The 23,918-nt window shown below is 37.2% G+C and overlaps 1 long non-coding RNA gene across 1 annotated transcript in view; it reads right to left on the bottom strand.

Annotated features, from left to right (window-relative positions):
* Nucleotides 1-23,918, bottom strand: part of LOC108583643 — a 64,254-nt gene that overhangs the window by 12,951 nt on the left and 27,385 nt on the right. The window contains exons 3-4 of the long non-coding RNA XR_001898434.3: nucleotides 8,593-8,639; nucleotides 979-1,024 (exon numbers count right to left, since the gene is read on the bottom strand). This is a non-coding gene — a long non-coding RNA (uncharacterized LOC108583643). The remainder of the gene's footprint in view (nucleotides 1-978; nucleotides 1,025-8,592; nucleotides 8,640-23,918) is intronic.

Here is a 23,918-nt window from a genome sequence, read left to right as displayed (position 1 = left end):
AACCGGTGGTGTTATGGAAAGATGCTAATAGTAATGTATGGTGTGGTCCAAATTATCTGCTAACCTGGGGAAGAGAATATGCTTGTGTTCACGCCCCACTCAAGTCCTCTTTGGATTCCACTGTGACAGACACATCAAACCATACCATGGCGTGGCTAAGGCCCAACCCGGTATCAAAAATAAAGGAAATGACACTGCAGGACCTGCAGCCCCAGATGATGTGGCTTCCTCCAATGACACAGGCCCTGGACATTACCTGGGGGATGCTGAAGAAGACAACTCAGGAGGCCGAGTGAATCCTTCTCCGGACACAGACACCATTCACTCCAGATAATCTATTCCTTGCTATGCTCTCTGTTGTACATTGCAACTCTCATAGGGTATTAACCTTTCTTATTCTCTCACTTTGCCTGCAACCCATACCTGCTACACTCTATTGGGCCCATCTTCTAGATTCGCCTTTCTTCCAACCTGTTACCTTGGCAGACACCCCCTTCCCATCCTCTAATAACGTAACCGCTTGGCTGGGAGGGGTTGACATACCCCCAGTGGGGTTCCTTAGTAATGGCACACATTGAACTGAGGTGCCAAGTAACACTACATATCTCTCCTTGATTAGAAAAGAATAATACTGACTATACTCATATTTGACTTATGTTATTTACTGATTCTAGGATGCAAAGCCAGAACACGAGCTGTAACCGCTGTGCCTGTCAAACCTGTCGCTGCACACATCTGTACTATTCAATCAACAAAACCTGATGCTAAAAACAGAAATGGGGGAGATGTGGGAGATTGGTTAGAGTGGTAGGAGAAGGTATAGGGAAAGGAGGAGGCCTTCTGAAAGGTCGGAAGGCTCTGGATAGCTTCGGGGATGAATAAGCTGAAGGCCGCTGTTCTCTTAACCTGAGGCAGAGGGCAAGGGGTAGGTACAAGGAAGTGTAGGGGAATTTGGTGTAAACAGGCTTGTTTACTTACATTGTCTGGAAACCGACCTTTGACCATCAGCACAGGAGACTGCTTCCTGAAAGGGGAAATAATAATGTTAATTACCCACAGATTGTGTTGGCTCCGGCTTTCAGTATTTTGTCTGTACTGAATAAAAGCAAGCAGCTCCAGCTGTTCGAGACTGCTCACTCTTCAGCCAGTAGTGCTAGGCATTCCCCTAATTGCTCTTACACTGCATGCCTGTGTCTGAGTACTCCTTTCATCCGTCACTTGGCCACGGTCTGCAGGACAGACCTGGCAGGTAAGGGTTATAAAAAAAAAAAAAAAAAAAGATCATACTAAAAGGCTTTTTTTCCCATTTTAGTCTTGCAATTTTGTAAAGAAGGATATGAAGCCCATAAGAATTCAGTGAAACACTTTTTCCCAAGACATTTCTTTCCTATGTCTTGTCTTCAGAAGTTTATGTAGAAACTCCCGAGCTAGGTTAGTACTGAGGAGGGTGCCAGATGGACTATCTATGCTCTACGAAAAGCATGCCTCAGCATGCAACTAAATACCTGCAATATCATTTCATATGTAGTACATGTCATGTGTTACTCCACTCTTAGAGGTTTCAATCACACTTAATTATATGTGATTGCCACTCTCCGGAGTAGGATACCACACACACACAGCATTCCTGAAAATGGGAGCACAGCCTAAATATTCAATCACATACTTTTCAAACAACCCCTCAAATGTTTTCAGTCTGTAAGTGGCCATTGGCATTTATTTAAATGATCCCTGAAGAACCTACACCATTTTTTATTCACTTATTCCCCCTTGAGTGTTGTCCACTCATGGTTTGGAGTTTTCACATGGCAGTTTTCAGGACCAAGAACCTTCCTGCTAGGCTCTCCTGCTAATGGGAAAAATATCATTGGATGCCTTATTCTATTTCTTTTCCCATTGTTTTATATAAAACATTAACAAGTAAATTGCGTTCCCCAGATTTAGTAGCTACCCAGACATTACACTCTTATCTCACCAATCTGTGCCTATCATCCAAAGATCTGAGTTCTTCTACCTGAGTGCCTTACTACAACTCCTCACTACAGAATAAGCAAGGATATCACACAGGATCCTGGAAGCAAAGAAGAGAGAATAATCAGTGGGTGATGAGATGGAGAGAGTAGAATTTCTTTTATCCTCATCAAACTTTGAAGTGAGAAAAAAATCTCATTTTACTTACCAGGAGTGATGTACAAAACAGAAATTGTGCTAGGCACCCAGACACTCCTAGAGATTTTTCAGTTTCTGGGTTTTCTTAGAGCAAGGTTCTTTTTAGCATGTGTTTGCATTTTTCCAATCTGAGACACATGCTACTAGGTGACTATGTTTCCCTGCAAAACTAAAATTAGCACACCAAAAAATATGGACACAATTTTGGTGACTGGATTTCAGAGACTGAGAACTGAGAATTTAAGGTGACTGTGGCTTACAAAATTACCTGTTCCCCTATCTCCTAATCAAGAGCAACAATATACTTGTGGGTTTAAGAAACCTCCAGAATTTCTCATCCACTCCACAAACCCAGTTTAGTGTTTCAGAGGCTAAATACTAGGCATGTGAGGTTAGAGGTCAGAGGCCTGCTACTATAGCCATTCCTCATCACAGGGTTTAGGCTCTATACCAGGTGCAGCTGGCTGAGAGTATTAAGTACGTAATATTCCTCATCTCAGCTCAGTCATCAGGGGGAGCTTCCACGTTGGGAGAGGCAAACCAGAAAACCAGAATCCACTGCTATCACTCATTACCCTGGTTGTAAAGCAGTGGTATCAGTGTACAAGAAGCAGGACACTGCTTTATTCACAGCTTGGGGCAATTGCTCAGGGATTTGTCCATTGAGAGAGACTAGCCCTAAGAGAACAAAGCATTAAAGGTTTCCTCCTCAAAAAAGAAAATGACTTCAGTTCTAACGGAAGATGGGAAAGGTCTCACAAATAATGTAGATTGTGGTGCCAAGTAATTAAGATAGAACTGGAATCAGGAAACAGACAGTTAATAAGAGCCTTTCTGGTAGAACAGCCTTTAGAGACCTGCCCCCAAAACTATCTGCAAAGTATTTGGATCAGACTCTAAAGCAATTTTGCCCATGGTATTCTCAAAAGCTACAAAATAATCCATCTGCAAACACTGAAGTTTATTACCTGTGTGTGATACCGCAGAGGCAGGCAGCTTAACAGAAACATCAGCAAAAGAACAAAGAACTCTACTAAAACCATGACAGTTTAGAGTGACTATGTACATATACAAAGTTATGCCTTGCAAAGAACAACATTAGGTTTTCCACAATAAAAAGAATATAGATTTTACTAAAACAGCACAGCCAAGTAAATCAACAAATGAAAAAATCAGACAACAATCCCCAGAAGCAAGATCTGCATCCAAAATTTATCTAATATATTAATAAAATATCCAGTTCTCAAATGGACATTCTGACACATACAGAGAAAATAAAAATATAACACACAGGACAAAAGTAGATTACAGAAAATGATTGCAACAGAGCCTAATGTTATACTTAATAAACAGCAACCGTGAAGCATCCACTGTAAGTATTTTCAAAACACTAAACAAACAGTGCTGGGAAGTGTAAAGGTAGCTATGTTGACAATGCCTCATCAAAAGAGTCTATCAATCAAGAGGCAGAAATATTTAAAGAAAAGGAATTTATGGAGTATAAAAGTGAAATAATTGAAGTGAAAAATTCACTAGAAGGGCTCAAGAGTAAAAACCAACTAGGAGAAAAAAGAATCAGTAAAGTTTAAGACAGCTTGAAAGTGATAATTCTATAAAAATAAAAGAATAAAATGAGTGAAGAAAATGAACAGTGCCTCAGAGAAAGGCAGAACACTAGCATGGACACCAAAATATGCATAATAGGGCAGCAGAAGTGAAAGATAGTGCAAAACACTACAGGTAGCAAAAACAAAAGAAATCCAAGCTGAGAGACATATTTACTTTTTGGTAACAAAAAAAGAGAATATTGAAATATACTAGAAAAAAGAAACTTAATGCATACAAGAGAGCCTCTACAAGATATTTTGCTGACTTTTCATCAGAAACCATAGAGGCCAGAAGACACTGGAATAACATTTATAGTGCTAAAAGGAAAACAGTCAACCAAGAATCCTATACCTAAATTTAGACACTCTAAGATATGGCATTAAAATATAATTCATAAAATAACAAATGGTGAATCATCCTTTATGAAAAAAAAGTTTGCTCTGTACAACACATGGTTAAGGGAATGAACAAGTAAACCACAGACTAAGAAAAAATATTTGAAAATCACATATCTGGGCTAGGCGTGGTGGCTCATGCCTGTAATCCCAGCACATTGGGAGGCCAAGGCGGGCGGATCATGAGGTCAGGAGATTGAGACCATCCTGGCCAACATGGTGAAACCCTGTTCTCTACTAAAAATACAAAAAATTAGCCGGGCAGGGTGGCACGTGCCTGTAATCCCAGCTACTCAGGAGGCTGAGGCAGGAGACTCACTTGAACCAGGGAGTCAGAGGTTGCAGTGAGCCGAGATTGTGCCACTGCACTCCAGCCTGGTGACAGAGTGAGACTAAAACTCTCCAAACTCAATAAATATGAGGAAAATACCTTAACAGACAATCCAACAAAGCAGATATATGAATGGCAATAAGTATATGAAGAGATGCTTAAAATTTCAGTCATCGAAGAGATGCAAGCTGAAACTATATTGACAAAACACCCGTATTAGAATAGCCTATAAAAATAAAAACACTCAAAAACCATGCTCATGCCAAGTGCAGATAAGTATTTGGGCAAGTGGATCACTGATACATTGTTCATGACAGTACAACATAGTAATTAATGCCATTATTGAAGAGTTTTTTTCTATTTCTCTTAAATTTAACTTAGAGTTAACATAAATCCCACTTTGGGCTATTAACACAAAATAAAACTTGTGTTTGCACATATATCTGTATGCAAACATATACCCTAGCATTATTCATAATCACTAACAATAGGAAACAATCCAAATGTCCTTCACTTATGACTAATATTCTACTCAGTAATAAAAATAAGCAGGCTATTGATTCTCTTCCTGACTCCTCCCTCTGTTTTTCTGTCTTTCTCTATGTCCTTGTAACTCTATGTATGTCTCTCTGTCTCTGTTTGACTCTCTCTCTCTTTCTCACCTCACTGCATTAGGAAGGGACACCAAAAGGAAAATAAAACTATATCCCTTTTTTTAAAACAACAAAAAAAAAAGTGACAAAATCATATCAAAGAGTATAAATTTCTCAGTATGATACGCAAGCTGTAATAAATTGGTAATTTTCATTATATTCTAAAGCATGCTTTCAAAAGAATGAGCATTTTCCAGGTCCCTGAAAAAGAAGGACTTCCAATACCACAGAAAGAAGAGACACTGGGCTTCAAGCAGATTAGGACCTGGGAAGCAGGAAGGAATTTGAGAAGAACCATGGAGAAGCTTTGAAGATAATGAGGGCAACTGAAAAGTGAGAATGGGTTAACAGATCTGGATGTAGGGGCAGGAAATAGGTTCTGCAAAATTAATCATACTCTTTATGAAGAGAAGAATCACATAACCACACTGAAAGACTGTTTGTATTTTAGTCAGGCAATTTTGGGAAAATGTGTACAAATCCTGGGGGCGGGGGCGGGGGGAACAAAAACAAGAAACCTCAACGGGAGAATTTTTTCTCAGTTTCTTGTATTCCTCAGACTTGCCTCAGAGAATTCACTTAACTGGATTATCAAAAGTAGGCCAGCAAGAGGGACAGAGAGGTGTTATGGGGTGGCATATATATACTCTAGGGAAACCATCTCTCTGCATGCAACTAAATACCTCTAAATTCACCCACAGTGTCATCACATATGTTGTACGTGATATGTGTTACTCCACTTGTAGAGGTGTCAATCATATTTAATTATGCATGATTATCACTGTCTAGAGCAAGGTACCACACACAGCATTGCACTATCAGTATTGAAAATATTTGCTCTGTAAATAAAGACAAACTTGAGAGAATTCAAACAAGAAATTAGAGCCTGGGAGAAAATATATACAAATCACATTTCTGCCAAAGGATTTGTAATCAGAATACATAATAAACCAAAAATTCCACAATAAGAAATAAAAAAATCCAACAAAATAAAAAAAATCTCAATAGACACTTCATCATAGGAGATTGTGGATGGCCAATAAGTACATGAAAAATTGATCAACATCATTAGTCAATTAAAAAAATGCAAGTTTAAACAACAATATAATAAATCAATAAGCCATACAGAATGGTTATGAATATTTGTCAATACCAAGTTTTGATGATGATTTAGGCAACTGTAATTATGATGCATTGTTCATAGAAACACAAAATGGTAAAGCCATTCTGGAAATTCGTCTTTTTAGGTTTTTTTAAAAAATCAATTTAAACAAACTTTTCACAGACCTAGCAATCCCACTCTAGCTATTTATAAATGTGAAATGAAACTTGTCTTCTCACATATGTCTGTATGCAAACTTTACAGTAGTTTTATGCATAATCACCAACGACTGGAAACAACTCATTTCATTCACATTTGACTGTAATACTATTTAGCAGTTACAAGAGAATATTAGTTCTTATAGAAACATGGATGAATTTTGAATGCATTTTAAGTGAAAGGAACCAGACCAAAGACCAACATATCATGAGACTGCAATTATGCAGTGTGGAAAAAGATGATAAAGGTGGAAAACAGAGCAGTGGTTGCCAGATGTTAGGCTGGGCTCAGGATTTACTACCCAAAAGGCAGAAGGAGGTAATTTTGGGGGCAATGTAACTTTTTTCTATAATGATCATAGTAATATATACAGAACTACAAGTATTTTTTAAAACCCATAGAACACTCCACCACCATTGAAGAGTCTTATTTTTTTTAAATGCTTATTTCTCACAATCAATCTCCCAACAACACAATTTTCTCTCTGACACTCTCCGGAATTCAGGGAGAGCATCAGGGCATGGGACATTTTATGTTTTAAAGATCAGGGAAATCAACAGCAACTAAATAAAAAAACGCATTTTAAAAATTTCACCAAAAGCCATCATAAAACATCCAAAAAACTTTGTGTCCCCAATAACGCGTAGCAAAAAATAAATCAGAAGACAATAAATGAAAGAAAACAACACAAAATCTGATCACAATTAACGAACTGTGAGAAGATATTTGCAGTGTGGCCATGATAAGAAATAAAAGAGAAATTTATCCTGATTTGATAAGTAAATATCACCATACTTCAATCACAAAGGATTGCCTTATTGATATGCCTTATTGACATATGCCTTATTGATGCAGACAAAATATCACAAAGAGCCATTTCCAACTCAACTCTCTGATCAGAATTAAAGGAAAGATGCACCAACTTATTTCCTTTTTTCCAACATGAAGAGGTAAGATTTGTGTCTTGCTTCTTAGACACTTTTCCAGTCCACCTGATATATGGTGCTTAGCATCCCCAACTCTCTCCTCTGTACAAAACTAAAAGATATAGAACTTTTTGTGGAGAAACAAATAAAATTATATCCAACAGTAAAATTATTTGGGTACTATGCATAAGCCCTAATAAACTGATGACTTGTAGAGGATTCAAAGATATTTTCAAAAGAACTACCATCTTTTGGGCCAATGAAGAAAGTCCATTCAATATCAGAAAGCCAAAAAATCTGAGCTTCAGCAGAATAGATTACTTAAAAGTGGGAGGGCATTTGGGGAGGGCTAAAGGAGAAGCCTTTAAAATCCTGAGGGGTACAGTTACAGAAGAACAGGTTAAAGGATTTGAGGGATAACATAGGCTAAAGATTTTACAAAAAGAAAAAAAAAAAAAAAAAAAAAAACTACCACAGAGGCAATGAGTCTCACTGTCATCACACTGAAAGTCTTTTTCTCATTTCCATCAAGCACTGGGAAAAGGAATATGACTCAGAGAAGAACCATGGGAGTTCCTAGACTTGCCTCTGAAAGGCACTTCAGAGGCTTCCCTTGAGGGAGGCCAGCACTAGGGGTTTGAAGAGGTATTATACCTGCACTTTAGAGAAAGTTTCCCTCTGTGTGCAATAAAACACCCTCAATGCACCCACAGTGCCATTGTCTGTCGTACATGTCATGCGTTACTCTACTCACAGAAGTGTCAATCAAATTTAATTATACATGATTGTCACTCTCCAGAGTAGGGTACCACAGACAACATGTTGAAGGATGGAAGCCCTCCCTAAGCACCCATTTGTGTACTTTTGAAACAACTTCTCAATGTTTTCAGGCTGTGAGTAGCTGCTGGCAGTTGTACAAATAACCTGTGCAATACCCACTCCACTTGTCTTTCTTCATTCATCCCTCTTGAGTGCTATCTTCTCATGTGTCATGGGTTTTACATGGCAGTTTTCAGAACTTAGAACCATTATGCCTTTTGGTCTAGGTTCTCTTGCTCATGAAAGAAACATCCTTGCGTGCTTTTCTTGCAAAGAATCAGCAGTATGCAGTCCTCAGATCCAATAGTTAAGCAGAAAATGCCTAACTCCAGTCTTAAAAGATCTGAGACCCTTTACATAAGTTACTTACCTCTACTCTGGAATCACAAAGTAAGTGGTGAAAACACACGTAAGATCCTGAAAGCAAAAAGAAGGAAAATAATCTGTGATTACTGTGGTGGAGATAGTAGAAACTGATTTTCTTCCTTAGACTCGGGAGTAAAAAGAAGCCCATTATACTTACTGGAAGTGATCTACAAGATAGATATGAGCTTGTGGTCCAGAGATGCCCTTATATAACTCGCAGTTCATAAATTTTCTTAGTCTATTCCTGGAGCAAGGTTGTTTTGAGCATGTTTTTGCATTTTTTATCTAACACACATGCTATTTGGTGTCTGCATTTCCCTAGGTCTACCGAACCTAGTACAACAAAATACAGAAGAACAAATATTTCTAGAGTCTGGGGTCTGAAAGAAGTTTTGACTCCAACAAATCTTATAGGCTTATTAAAAATTGAAATTTTATTGTTATACAAATTTCATTCATCTAAACTCACAGAAGTGTGCACTAAAAAGAAGCTGTATTGTGTATATGCATATGTATCATGCATGTTAATTACACATATATGTAATTGCATATATATTATGTATATGCATATGTATTTACATGTTAATGACATGTATATACGTAATTGGCATTAAGGGGTTAGAAGGAAATTCAAGTAAAAACATTCACAGCCTTAAACTGGAGTTTGTTTTAGAACTTAGTAGCTACAGGCTGAATGTATTTTTAAATATGGAAGTGGGAAAGTCTGAGAAACATCATCTCTAGTTTATAAAGTTTTTATTGAAACAACAATGAATACTAAAGGAAATCATCTCAATGCCTGAACATCTTGAAATCTTCCTTCCTTAATAAGAAAAACACGAAGCCTATATTTATAGTTGCAGGAGGCCCAACATTTTTCTAAAAAGTACTAGTATTTCTAAGAAGACGTCAACTCTCCTCAGCATTATTAACCCCCATATTCCTCATCTTAACTGAATGCCCTAAGGCCCACTGGCCACTTTTTGCCTCTATTTTCTCTGTGAAGCTTACCCAAAATTAAGAAACACCACCTTCTCCTCCATTTCTCGAGGGAGATAAAATAGGTTATAGTAGAGGAAGGCCCAATCTCCTGTGGACACTGATTAGTTTTGTTATCAGAAAGCTTGACTGTAATCTGCCTGTCCAATTCACCTTTCTCTCCTCTCTTACCACCATGTCGTCTTGTGCTGGGCCATTCTCTATTCCATCCAGCAAACATGCAGAAGCACATACATCAGTCATCATAGCCATGTGCTGGCTTTAAGCTGGTAGAGGATAGGAATATAGATTCATTCTTTCAGACATACCTGTGTACAGCCACTATCAGTTTAACAGGCAGCTGCAACTTTTTAAGACAAGAAACTCATGTTTCAGTCTCTGATCCGTTTTCTTCATGGTCAAGGATAATCAGTACTGGCAAAATAATACATTAACATGTCTTGAATTTCTTACTGGCATTTTTTTGAAACCTTCCAGGGAGAGAAAAACCCCTCCACCTAAAACATCATGCTAACAGTCACTGTCTTCTTCTTCTCTTCACCTCATATTCCACTGCCTTGAGACTATGTTACATAGCTTGACAGAGTCTTTGGATGTTGTTCTTTCCTTTTCACCTCTAAAACCAAAGTGTCTTAACAATCCCCTGAATTTGTGACATAAAATCCCTTGGAAGAGGATGCAACTGTAGTGGGCTGCAGATGGGTATGGACATCAAGAAAAGATAGACAGGAAAAACTGAGATTCCCTTTCATTGCTAGGGAAGAAGAAATGTCTTAGAAGCATTGAGAGATTAGAGATTGGTTAGACTCCTTAGTAAGTACAAAACTTTGCTCCATAGTGCTTTCCCAGAGTAGTCTTCTCTGACCACCCCATTTGAAATTGCATACCTCTTCCTCTCTGCCATAATGCCCAAATCTCAATTCACTTTACTGTTTCTCTATAGTGCTTAAAGCTATAACACATAGTTAACATTCTATTCATTTATTAATTTTTATATATTTGTACCAATAGCATATCAGCTTTTTGAAGAAAGTTTTGCCTCTCCTGTTACACTACTGTATTTGCAGCACTGATATACAATATGATGTGCTTAATGATTTTCTCTTGAACGAATCAGTGTATATTTCATTTACTCTCAGCTGTTAGTTTCATGTATAATCTGGAGTTTTCAGATGACCAGTCTAAAATCATGTTGAAATCCCAAGAAAGAGTCCACCAGGGAACTCTGATGCTCCTGCAAAGCAAATGGGATTCAACTTGCTGCGTATAGAAAGTGCTAACTTGACAGAGTCTCAATATTGTCTAAATCGGGGAGTTTCACTTCATCGAATTTAAGAAAGGCTGTATCTCCAGTGCAAGTCTGCCACTCTTTGGCCACACCTCCTTAGACTAAAGTGTTACAAATCACTAAAGGTATTATTTGGGACAAATTTTCCTTAAGGACTTCAATCACTACAAAAGTTGTACTTGTTGAGCATTACTATACTCAGAAAAGTACATTTTGTAATGCAGTATATGTGAATGGTACTTTCCTAAGTTAGGACACTGCACACAGCATAACCAAGGTTGCTTCTCTGCCCAATCCATCCTACAACAATGTGAGACTTCTTGTTCCTACCCAATCCCCCCAATCCATGGCATGACATTCATCATTTTTTCATAAGACATGGCATTACCCACTCTATTGCCTTCCCACTTTCACTTGTCCCTGAGTAAAAGTCCCCTTGCTTGCTCTTTGAATTCTTGTACAATTTTCATGCCCAAGAAAGAATAAACCTCTTTCTGTTTTTTCTTCCTTATGTAATAAATATATTCTTCCTCTCTAACTTGTTGTTTTACAATATTATTAGGAAGTAAGCATTGAAAATATTTGCTTTACCACAAAGTAAACCAAACTCAACCAAAAGAAAACAAAACAGCAACAACAAAATATTTCCAATATGCTCCCATACTCAGTATCCAAAAATTCATTCATTTCAAATCTACATAAAAGTAGTCAAAACACACTAAGACATTTAAGAAGAAAAGGTTAGTCAAAGGGTGCAAATATTGAGTGGGCATAAACTCCATTTCCTGAATCTACTGAAAGGAAACTAACTTTTAAATTTATAACTGTTCAATTCCGAGAAAAGAGAGAGAGAGAGAGAGAGAGAGAGATGAGCTTAAATCCAAGAGTTGTCTTATTTTTCTCCTCTCAGCCCTTGATCAGAAGTCTAGCTGTTGACAATATGTTTTTCCATTCTGCACCACTGGCCATCAACAGTCTAACTTTCCTATGACCAGCTGAACCTGATAGATGAAAGAGAGTGTGTGAAGGAGACAGAGGTTACAAATCAGTCATAGTCAAGCAGAATAGGAACAGGATTATGGAACACTCTGCAGAGAGAGAGAAAAAAAAGGATTTGGAAACACACGTCTGGCTATGTTATTTGCCATGGAGAGAGAAAGAAAGGCTCAAGGTAGAAACATTTAAACCAGACTTCCCTAAGTCATTTTTTTCTTTCAATAGGCTAAAAAATGAGTAAAGTTCTCATCTCATAAAACTGTTAGAACTTTCACAAATTCAGTAAGTATGCCTGAGCCATCTGTGACCGAAGTATCTAATCTGTAAGAAGTTTGTTATGGGCAAAACCTTCATACTTTTTTTTTTTTTTTTTTTTTTTTTTAGCTCTGACAGTCTTCTGACTGGTGCTCATTTCTACTTCAGCTGTATCCTGCAGCCAATTGTATGGAAGTGTAATGGGGGAGAGAGAAATCTCCCACCTGGAGAACAAAGACAGTTGTATCTCTTCATGTTTGCCTTTAGGAAGGAAAGTAAGAACTCAGAGGGTTACTTGAAGTGGGCAGTTAAGAACTAAACCCAACTGTATCATAGACTTGGTTGCTTGGGGTCTTTTAAAGACATGGGATGAAAGACTAAAGTAATATATTCACAGGTTTCTAATTCCCTGGACTAACTGTTCCCCTTGTCTTCGTGGAGTCAAAGGGTGCCTACCTGTACCTCTCAAACCCACTGTTGACCCTAGCTAGCTCTCATCTTTGACTTTTCTGAAATGGTGTCCACAAGAACCAGACTATGTCTGTTATACCCCTCACTTGTGGTTTAATGTCTTTATGATATGGTAAATGTAGAACTAAATAGCATTTCCCTAAACACACATCCCCATTGCCCTTTCACTCATGGGAGATCCATTCCCCACATGCTCACTTACTCTTCCTCTCAAATGCTCCCTCTGCTGCCCCCAAATGAATCACAGAGGCCATTCGATAGCTAAGTCTCTAAAATAGTTTTAAATAATTAAAATTGGATCCTTTGCTCAACGGGTCCTTTAAAATGGGTTATGTCCTCCAGAACCTATTTCCAATCAAACTGAGATGATTTCTATGATATCTTGGTCCATGATCAAATCCAAAAGCAATGTTCAGCAGTAAATTTTCCTCATTGCCTGGGGCATAATTCTATTTAGAAACTGTACTGTAGCCATGCTTGGAATGAGTATATCATGTGTGTCAGCTTTCTCCACATATCTTCCATGAGACAAAGTCTCCCGAAAACCATCTAAGGCCACATTGGCCTCAAATCAGAATCTCTACATATTCCAGAATAATTACACTCACTCACTCACTCACTCATTCTCTCTCTGTCTCTCTCCACCTTTTCAGAAATAAATATACAATTAAATTTGAGAACGATCTTTAATGATGTCACTGCTATTGGCTATGCATATCAGGCATAGTGAGAGCTTTTGTCCAGTGCAAACATTAAAGCTTATAAAGAAAGGGAGAAGACACCCTATCAGTAGACACAGATTGTTCATGATAAGTAATGTTTGGAGATAAAATAGAAACTTCCTTTGTTTTGATCACAACTGAAATTTTCACCAAGGATTGAAGTAGGGATGTAATCTGTCATGGTTTGAGATGAAGAAATACCAGAAAGCCTAATTTTCCATAACCAATAATTTGGTTAAAGGGGGCTTTCCTGGTGGCCTAGTTCCCACAAAAGAATATAAAACTTGCTTCCCATGCACTGCTTCAGTTCCTCAGAAATTCTTCAAGAGTTGGCTATCTTCTCTCTGTCCTTCAGTGTACGGAGTTAAGAATAAAAACCCAAAGGTAAATAAGAGGGGAGAAAAAGGCAATATAATATTTTATCATTACCCAAAGTCCTAAACTGTGGTTCTTCTTGCCCATGCATCACTGACATAACTAAAAAGTAAGTAATAAGTAACACATGCTAATAATACATTAATAAATAGGAATTGAAACCGTGTAAGAGTATCATCTAGCTCAACCACGCTTAACTCCTAATAATTTGGTGACTGAAAATATGATTCAAGGTGAGTCTTAAAAAGAGGAAATTTTGGTGTTAAACAGAGGAAAATCAACAGGAAGACAGAGAGGCATGTTAACCACACCTCATACTGTAGTCTCAACTGCTCAGACCACTTTTTAAAAAGTTATATAAATCCCCGAAGAACATGTATGTAAAAATTTTCCTACGGGCCTTCATTCTCTATACCTACTTCCTTAGAAGGCACTTATTAGGGTCCCCTGATGTGTCTCAGCACTAAAAGTTTGGCACCTTGACTCAAGGAAGGGCAGCTGTGAGGACATTGCCATACTTCTTCCTCCAGGGCCACTACTGATGTTGTACCTGTTGTATATTACCTCACTCCAAGAGGTGCATATTATGTTTTTAGCCACACAGATGGCACTTGCTGGGATGAGGTACTGCATACAGCATGGCCAAAGTGTCAGTTCTACCCAAACCCCAACACTTTTCACCATCCTGTTTCAATCAATATCCCAACACTGTCAACGTACGAGGGATCCACAGGATATACTCAAACCACATGGAAAACAATCATCCCACTTCCCTCTTTCACCATTTCCTGAGTGTGTACCTTCTACATGCTGTGTAAGTAATGGGACAGATTTTAGGACTTAAAGAGAATGAACTTTCCTCAACTTCCTTCTTCCTTTGGTACTTACAGTATCTACCTAAATTATTCTGTTAAGTTTAAACTTAATATAGCTGACACATGAAAAACTAGTTCGCATTTCCCAGAAGTCAGTTATTAAGTAGAACAAACCTCTCAACTCACCCATCACATCTATGTATTGCAGGCCAGAAAAAGCTCTACTGGAAGACAGCAGAACAGAATTCTCTGCTTATTCCCAACTTGAATATTCCTCATACTATTACATGGGCCTGACTTGGGCATCCTCTGGCCATGTACTTCATTTAAGAGAGCAAGAAATTTTCTCTCTTCTATTCATTCCTATGTCCAGACTCCATCAGTCAAGCAGGTTGCTTTGACAACTTCAACATAGCATTTAGTATTAAAACATTGTCAAGTAAACATTGTCTAGCCAATAAAATTATTCAAAATATCTCAAATCCTTCAGTTGAATTCCTTAATACTAATTAAAGGAATCAAAGTTGCATTATACCGTAACATTTAAATATACTACCTTCTCTTTCTATATACATCTCTCACATGCCAAAGTTCTTCCTTCAACTACCACATCAGTCACTCCAATGAAATCCAGATACCCAATAATAAAACAAATGTCTCTGTCAACCACCAACCCAAGTGCTATTTCTTCTTCTCTTCCCCATCTCCTCTTTTGATTAACTTCAAAGGAATCGTGACCACAGCACGGTATATATAAGAGGGTGCTGAACCTAAGGGCTCAGAGAAGCCCCCAAAACACAACTATTCTCCATTTCCATAGTATGCAGGATCCAATCAGAGGAGAGAAACAACACAGTCATTTGAATAGGAAATATCTGATAAAAGGAATTATTAACTGAACATGGAGATTCAAGTAATAAGGATTGTCTAACACAACGTAATGATAAAATTTTAAAAAATACAGTAATACCAGATATATAATAGCAGACATAACATCATGTAAAATTATACATAGTAGCGATTAACCCTCGGGCAACATATGACTCATCTCAGTGTTGGTGTCCATTTTCCATATCTCCACAGTTGGAGATATCACTATGAACTTGTGTTTAGCTTAACACGGAAAGAGATAATCACATATAGAAACTATCTTGCATATATAACCAAACTGATCTTAAACTTCATAAGAAAAAATAAAAGATCTATTGTAAACAACATATAGATATCTGTATGTACATGGGTTAGCGTACACATGTACATGGGTTAGCATACACACGTACATGGGTTAGCATACACATATATTTTTACTTAAAAAGATAATACAATGATTTTATGAATACACTATTAAATTTGACATCTTGCATAAAATATACAAATTATTTGAAATACAAAAACTACCAAAGATCAGGAAAAAAAGATAATCTGAATAACTCCTTTTTTATTAAATATATAGAGTCTTTGGGAAAAAGGTAACCTTTCAACAAAACAAACGATGGTCTTTTTGATGTATAAACTTGGCTAGGTTACAGGTTCCAGATATTCATATGCTAATCCAGGCATCGGTTTGAAAATATTTTGTAGATGTGACTACAGTTTATAAGAGTTGACTTTAGGTAAGGGAGATTATCCTAGGTAATCTGGATGGACTAGATTCATCAACAGAATGTTTTAAGAGCAGAGCCAATGACTGCATGAAGAAGAAGAAATTCTACCTGTGGATATTAGCTTCAGCTTGGGTCCAAGGGTTACAGCATGCCCTTCCTGATGACTTGGCCTATGAATTTCAGACTTGTCTAGTTATCTGCAACAATTGCATAAGTCAATTATTTGCAACACACACACACACACACACACACACACACACACACACACGTGCACGCCCTTATATTCCCTGAAACAATTCTATTAATATAATATATATGTCCTAAAGGACCTATATAGCTCCACTAGCATATTCTATCACACATTAAAGAAATAATATCAAATCTGCTCAATCTCTTACAGAAAATAAAGAGAAATAACATTTTCAACTCATTTTTGAAGCTGCTATTATCTTGGTTCTGAAACCAGACAAATGACTGAAAAGTGAACCATAAATTGATATTTTCCAGAAACATCAGCACACATATTTTAAAAAACAATTTATAGCAAACCAATCAAGCAATATGTAAAAGGATAATGCATTACAGCCCGATGAGGTTTGTTCCAGGAATGTAGGGCAGGTATAACATCCAAATACTGATGCAGTTTAACTCATAAAAGAAATGAGAAAAGCCAGAGAATCATCTTGAATGGTACTGAAAAGTATTTGAAAAAATCATTCCCTATGAAGAAATTCCTCAGTAAACTATGAATAAGAGGTAACTTCTTCCTGATAAAGGAGAACAACAAAAAACAAAACTGACAACAAAACAATACAAATATCATACTTTGTGGTAGAAAAAAATGTTCTCTTCTTTAGTATTTGAGAGAAAATAAGGATATCTACACTCATTGATTACACTTTTTTTTAAATGTATTTATTATATTTTTTTGAAATGGAGTCTCACTATGTCGCCCAGGCTGGAGTCCAGTGTCACGATTTTGGCTCACTGAAACCTCCACCTCCCGGGTTCAAGTGATTCTCCTGACTCAGCTTCCTGAGTAGCTGGGATTACAGGTGCATGCCACCACACCCAGCTAATTTTTTGTATTTTCAGTAGAGATGGGTTTTCACCATGTTGGCCAGACTGGTTGATTACATTTAATATGATACTGTAGGTCTTAGCTAGAGTAATAATTCAAAATAAATAAATGTATTAATAAAGGTACATTAATGATTAAGGAGGAAGTAAAGCTGTATTTGGAGATGGCATGAATAGTCCATGTGGAAAACCTAGGGCATGTACCAAAAAGTTACTAGAACTAGCAAGTGACTTTATCATGTTCGCAGAATAGAAAGTATAGAAAAATCACTTGCATTCCTCTGTGCTGGCAATGAACAGTTGAAAATGTGAAAAATAAGGCCACTTACAATAGCACCCCAAAATGGGCATTATTTAGGCTACTTTAGCTACTATATTTTAGTTCAAATAGGGACATACCTTTGTTATACCTTTTCCTAGGAGATTAATCTTGAAGTTTTCCTGTCTTTACATTTGACAAAAATATAAACTTGTTGTTAACCTCATGCCTTATAAACATTGGCTTACACCTCATGCCTTATAAACATTGGCTTACACATACTTTTTACTTTCTAAGCCTTTCACTAACCTTTAGTCAGAAGAAGTATGTTTTTGACCCTCAGGACAATTAAATGAAAATTATTGACATTTATTAATATGTATAGACTTAGTGGGGTTCAAACCTAAGCATAGTGTTTACCTGACTTTGAACTCATACTCTCAAGAAAAATGGAAATTCAAATGCTTCTTTAATGACTTTTATGTAAAATTATAGGAAATTCTATCATCTCAAAGAAAGTTTATGAAATCATTTGTTTACCAGAGCGATATTTATAGGATTGTTTTACCTTTCTGAGTAAGCTGAGTTAAGGTCCTTGAATAAATATTAATATACTATGGGAAAGTAATTAAAAACAAAATATCAGAACAGAGTATTCTGAAAATAATTATGTATAAAATAGGACACTTTTTCATGTTTCATAAAAGTCTGTGCCACCAAGATTTGAGTGGATGAGATGCTTTCTACTGAAATATTTAATAGTGTGCAGAATGTAAATCTCATGAAGGCAGTGACTTGATTTTCTTCACTGCTGTATTTGTAGATCCTACCACAATGTCTGCCAAACAGTAAAAATCAAAGAAGCCAGTGAATGACAGCTTTCTTTGCGTTTAACTCTGTTGACTTTCAATAAAGTTAGAGATTTCTAATTCAAATGAAAAAGGAAAGTACTTGTCAAGAAGGAGGGAATAACAGTAGCTCTTTAAGTCATGACCATTTATATTATATTAATATGAAACAAAATAATACAGCATGGTAAAAGTAATGGGATAACTTGTATTTTTATTATAATAAAAATAAAGGAAAAGAACCCTTCCTGAAAAAGAAAATAATATAACTCATAATATACAGGGAATCATTATTTCAATAAATAATATATAGGATTCAATAAGATGTAAACTGCCTAGTATAGTGTTGATACCTAGTATGGGTTCAATAAATTATGGTCACTGTGAAGACACAGGTAGCATAAAGAAAACAGAGAATAAGAATCAAAAGAAATACGGGATGAGGAAATTCTTCAACAACTAGCTTCTGGGAGACGTTTTGGACATTATTTACAGCACGCTGAAACCTCCTTCTCTGTACCACCTCCTAGTCTTATGGCTGGTATCTTAAGAAGTAAGTCCCCACCAACTTACCACTCATTAGTGTAACTATGCCGCAAAGCCACATGTTCTAACACCCAGGTCCAAGAACATTACATTGGTTATCTTTCCTCTTGCACATTTTTATTAGTATAATTGTCTGTAATTCCTCTTGCACTTTTTTATTAGTATAATTATCTGCAATTCCTTTCCTTGTACCCAACCGATGATTATCATCTCTCTCCTAAATACTGTGCCCTCTGTTTCTTCTGTTAGCAGTAAAATTCTCTAGATCCGGTTCCATTTTACCAAACACTGCCTCTATTCCCACAATAACTGACACCTGGCTTTCCTCCAAGGATTATCTTACCCCTGTATCTTTTGCAATGGGAACTACTTTTTCTCCCATGTACTAAAGCTCTCATAATCAGAGACCATTCAGCAACATGTTCTTTTCTCTTTCCACTATTTTCACCCTTTAGCTCAATGCTTAGTAAGAACCAGTATGACAGTACAATGATTTAGAGGATGGACTCATAAACTTGCACACATTCAGCTATTTACTAGCTGAATGATTTAGGACAAATTCTATAACCCTCTTGTCCTGTTCCAACTTCCTCATTTTTCTCATCTGGAATAAGATGCTCATACCCTTATTATGAGTTGAACTAAGTAGCACATATATATAAACTACCAAGGACAGTGCTTATCACTGAGTGAACGTTCAATAATTGTTACATGTTTTAATGACTCATTTCTGAAAACTTGTATGTTCTAATTTCCCATCTGAAAAATTTTCATTGATCTAATGTTGTAGTGATTCTTATAATTTTATGTTGCCTCACCATTCTTTTTGAATATAAGTTTGACTTTCCAATATCAGAAGTAAGGTTGAGTTACCTATGCCCCTGTTTCCAGTTCTCCATCTCCTCCAAGTTTCTCAATGTGGTCAATCCAGGTATCTTCCTTATAAAACTGCATTCTGATGACGAGCTCTCTTTGGGACATATAGATACAACCTACTTGACTCTCCCCAGTGACCCCGTCATCCTGCATGGATGGTGCAGATACGGTTGAGATATGCTCCAGTGACCACCTCTCAGTCACAGAGTGACCCAACAGAAGTCACACCTGCTTCCTCTAACCCCATCAATTAGAACTCCCCATGGGAAACCTGCTTGGGTAACATCCTGGACCCCAATCAAAGCCTGAGCCTACAGGACCATCCCTTTCTCTGGTTGCCCACCTGTGGGTTAAGCACATAGCCCCTGCAACCTGCACATCAGCCCTCATGGGTACCCCCCTGTTTTGGATCTATGAGTCATGAAGTGCTCCTGTTATTTCCTGTGTTTTTGTTATGTTGTCTTTTTTGTGACTTACGCAACTGACACACCCAGACCTAACTTTCCTCCCAGACAAAGAGAGCGCCTATCTTGTCAGGATTAACCTGGTCGTGTGTCAGACAAGAGGCACAAGAGCGTCTGCCAGTGTAAACAAGTTGCCTGTAAGAGGGAAACAAGTTGGACACGTAAGCATTAGATGATATACCAGGATAAACAATTATTCCATGGTAGTCACCGTGTAAGCATCTACGACCAAATCCTCTGGAGCCCTGTCAGGGAAGGGCTAGAATGTATACTCCCATCGCAGAGAGAGGCCTTAATACCAAATTAGAGATAAACAACACAAGTCATCCTCCAGTATATGTCTCTATTTCTCCCAGCCTTGATAGCCAAACTTCTTGAAAACATTGTCTATATTTGCTATCTCCATTTTATCCATAACTACTGACTTCAATTAGGTTTAGTCCCACACAGTTCCACTACAATTATTTACTCCAAAGTCCCCCAGTGATTTTAAACTGCTTCTCTGCAATGTTCAGTTCAAAATATCTGATGATGTGTTCAAACTTAGAAGAAAAAAATGTACTTTTTATTTTTTATTTTTAAAATTCTTATTTCAATAGCTTTTGGGGTACAAGTAGATTTTTGTTATAAATGAATTCTATAGTGGTGAATTCTGAGATTTTAGTGCACCTGTCACCTGAGTAGTATACATTTTATATAATGTGTAGTTTTTTTATCCAGAGTCTCCCTCCCACTCTCCCCCCAAGTCTCTAAAGTCTAGTATATCATTCTCTATGCCTTTGCATACTCATAGCTTAACTCCCACTTATAAGTGAGAAAATACAGCTTTTGGTTTTACACTCCTGTGCTACCTCACTTAAAATAATGGCCTTCAGCTCCATCCAAGTTGCTGCAAAAATACATTATTTTGTTCCTTTTAAAGGATAAATAGTACTCCATGGTATATACACACCACATTTTCTTTATCCACTCATTAGTTGATGGGCACTTAGGTTGGTTCCACATCTGGGCAATTGTGAACTGGACTGCTATAAACACATGCGTGCAAGTGGCTTTTTCATATAATGACTTCAAAAAAGAACTTTTTTTATTAGTTACACCTGTAAAGGACACAGAATGCATAGCGTCCATATTTGTTGAACCTGTCTTGCTTTTTATTGTCTCCAAGTATATACCTGTGTAAAATTTTTCGACTTCGTTACTTCATTTGTCTGCTACTATTTCAAATATTAATTCTGCTGGGTGTGGTGGCTCATACTCCGTCTCAAAAAAAAAAAAGCTCAATGTATCCACTTCTCTCCATCTCCACCACTACCATTCTCATTCAAGGAGATGTGGTCTGTTACTTGCACTTCTACAACACCCTCCAAACAAGGTATCTTTCTTATCACATTTCCTCTTTCTAGTCATATCCACAGAATAAACACAGTAATCTTTTATAAACAAAAATCAAAACATATATCACTCCTCAGCAACTTTTTTTTACACATGGAACAAAATTGAAAACACTAACTCTGGCCTACAATGCCTCCATGAGTCCTCTCTCTCTCTCTCTTTTGTTTTTCCTGTCAATGCTTTTGTCCATGCAGACAGGAAAATACAATATACTAACAATTTGAATTGAGATTCAAGAAACTTAAACTCTGGTGGAGGGAAGACATAAAGTGTATGATACATAACATCATCCACATAAAGATATATTGTAACGATAATAAGAGTTATATGAAACTGAGTTATGGGGAAATAAGATGCTTTAAATAAAGATGATCAAGGGACATCTCCCTAAGGAGTGAATGGTTGAGTTGAGATTTGAATGACCTGAAGGGGACAGCTGTGCTAAAGTCTGAGTAGAGTATTCCAAGTAGAGGGAAAGATAGTACAATTAAAGTAAGAGGCACATAAAAGATTTAAAACCTTGTCTGTGTGGTCAAAATTCTACTGGTTTCACCAGTATCGAATATTTTCTTAGATATACTTATTAGAGTTACTACTAATTAAAGTGAAATATTCTAAAAGATTTTCCGTATAGACAGAAAATAAGTGTTTATAGATTAAAATGCAATAAAGAGGCCGGGCGCGGTGGCTCAAGCCTGTAATCCCAGCACTTTGGGAGGCCCAGGCGGGTGGATCACGAGGTCAGGAGATCGAGACTATCCTGGCTAACATGGTGAAACCCCGTCTCTACTAAAAATACAAAAAATTAGCCGGGCATGGTGGCGGGCGCCTGTAGTCCCAGCTACTTGGGAGGCTGAGGCGGGAGAATGGCGTGAACCCGGGAGGCGGAGCTTGCAGTGAGCCGAGATCACGCCACTGCACTCCAGCCTGGGAGACACAGTGAGACTCCGTCTCAAAAAATAAATAAATAAATAAAAAATAAAATGCAATAAAGAAAAAATGGGAATGTGTATAGTATATCCCCTTGTGCATATTTTCACGAATTTTCTTAGGTAAATTGCATTAAAGAGTTATGTTTTCATTTCTTAAACCTCTAGCAATATGTAAAATAGGAAAAAACATTGTAATTATGATGTTATTTTTGTAATTTTAACATAATATATGACACCGATTCAGCCTTAAGCGTGTAGACAGCAAATAGACATGGAATTCCTAGGTGGTGTCTATGTGCAAATCATCATCCACTAACAAAATTTGAGACTAAATATTCCTTTGCAATTCAAACCTAATTCTCTCCTCACCTCACTGGGAACCCCAGTAATTGGAGCAACTTTGGTCCTCTCTGAAACTTTCCCCTTCGTTTGCCAGGAATCCACTTCCTATGTCCTTTCATCCTTCAATAGACTTTTTGAACCTGTTTTTGCATACCAATTGTGTCATGCCATTTTGGTCATCATTTAAAACTAGGATTCCTGTTATTGCTGCTCTTTGCCTTCATAACTCTGTCAAACTCCTCTGATTTATGTATTTCTTGGCAAATTTTCATTGACTGCCTACAGCATGCAAAACACTGATGATACAGCAAGGCTATACAAATTACATACAGAAGGAGGGTTCTTGAAATTATTTATTGATATTGCTGGCAGCTTTGGAAGAGCAGGAATACTATCTCTCCTATCCTGCCATCCAGTATTCCAGTACTCAACAGCTGTGTGAATTAGATCTAGGCTATACCACCATGATCTGGGCCTTCTCACTCACCTGCAGTCTCAGTCACCGGCACTAGAATTGTAAACATTTAGTAAGTTTTTATCTTTGGCTGGTCTGTATCTGTCTGTGGGTGAGGGCAAGTATTGTTAGCAGTTTTGTCACTTTACTTATTTTACAAGTCTGTGACTATTAAAATGATGTTAAGATGATGTTGATAAATTCTCAATATTTGCCTGAAGTGGGTTCTCAAATTTGATGCTGAAATGTTGCACACTGCAATTTATTCTTTCATTCGTAAAACTATTATTGAGTGCCTATTGTGTGCCAAGCACTGTCTTATAGAAACTGATATAACTCAGTTCTCAAGGGCACTGAAGACATGGAACAGTATGTGACCATAAAGGAGACTGTAAGCAATTGTGTAAGTGAGACTATTTCTCAGCACACAATACCATAAATTATCTCGTTCTATCCTGTTTCCTTTTATTATTGGAAATCAAATCAAGATTATTTCATATTCAAACTTCAGCAGACCATGTGCTGCAAAACCCAGATGTTTATGACTTTATTATCTGAAATTCATTTCTGTTCTAATTCACTGATAAAAGTGGACACATAGTTAATGCC

This window comes from Papio anubis, chromosome X (assembly GCF_008728515.1).
Source record: "Papio anubis isolate 15944 chromosome X, Panubis1.0, whole genome shotgun sequence".
NCBI classification, from domain to species: Eukaryota; Metazoa; Chordata; class Mammalia; order Primates; family Cercopithecidae; genus Papio; species Papio anubis.
This window is presented reverse-complemented; position numbering and strand designations above follow the sequence as displayed.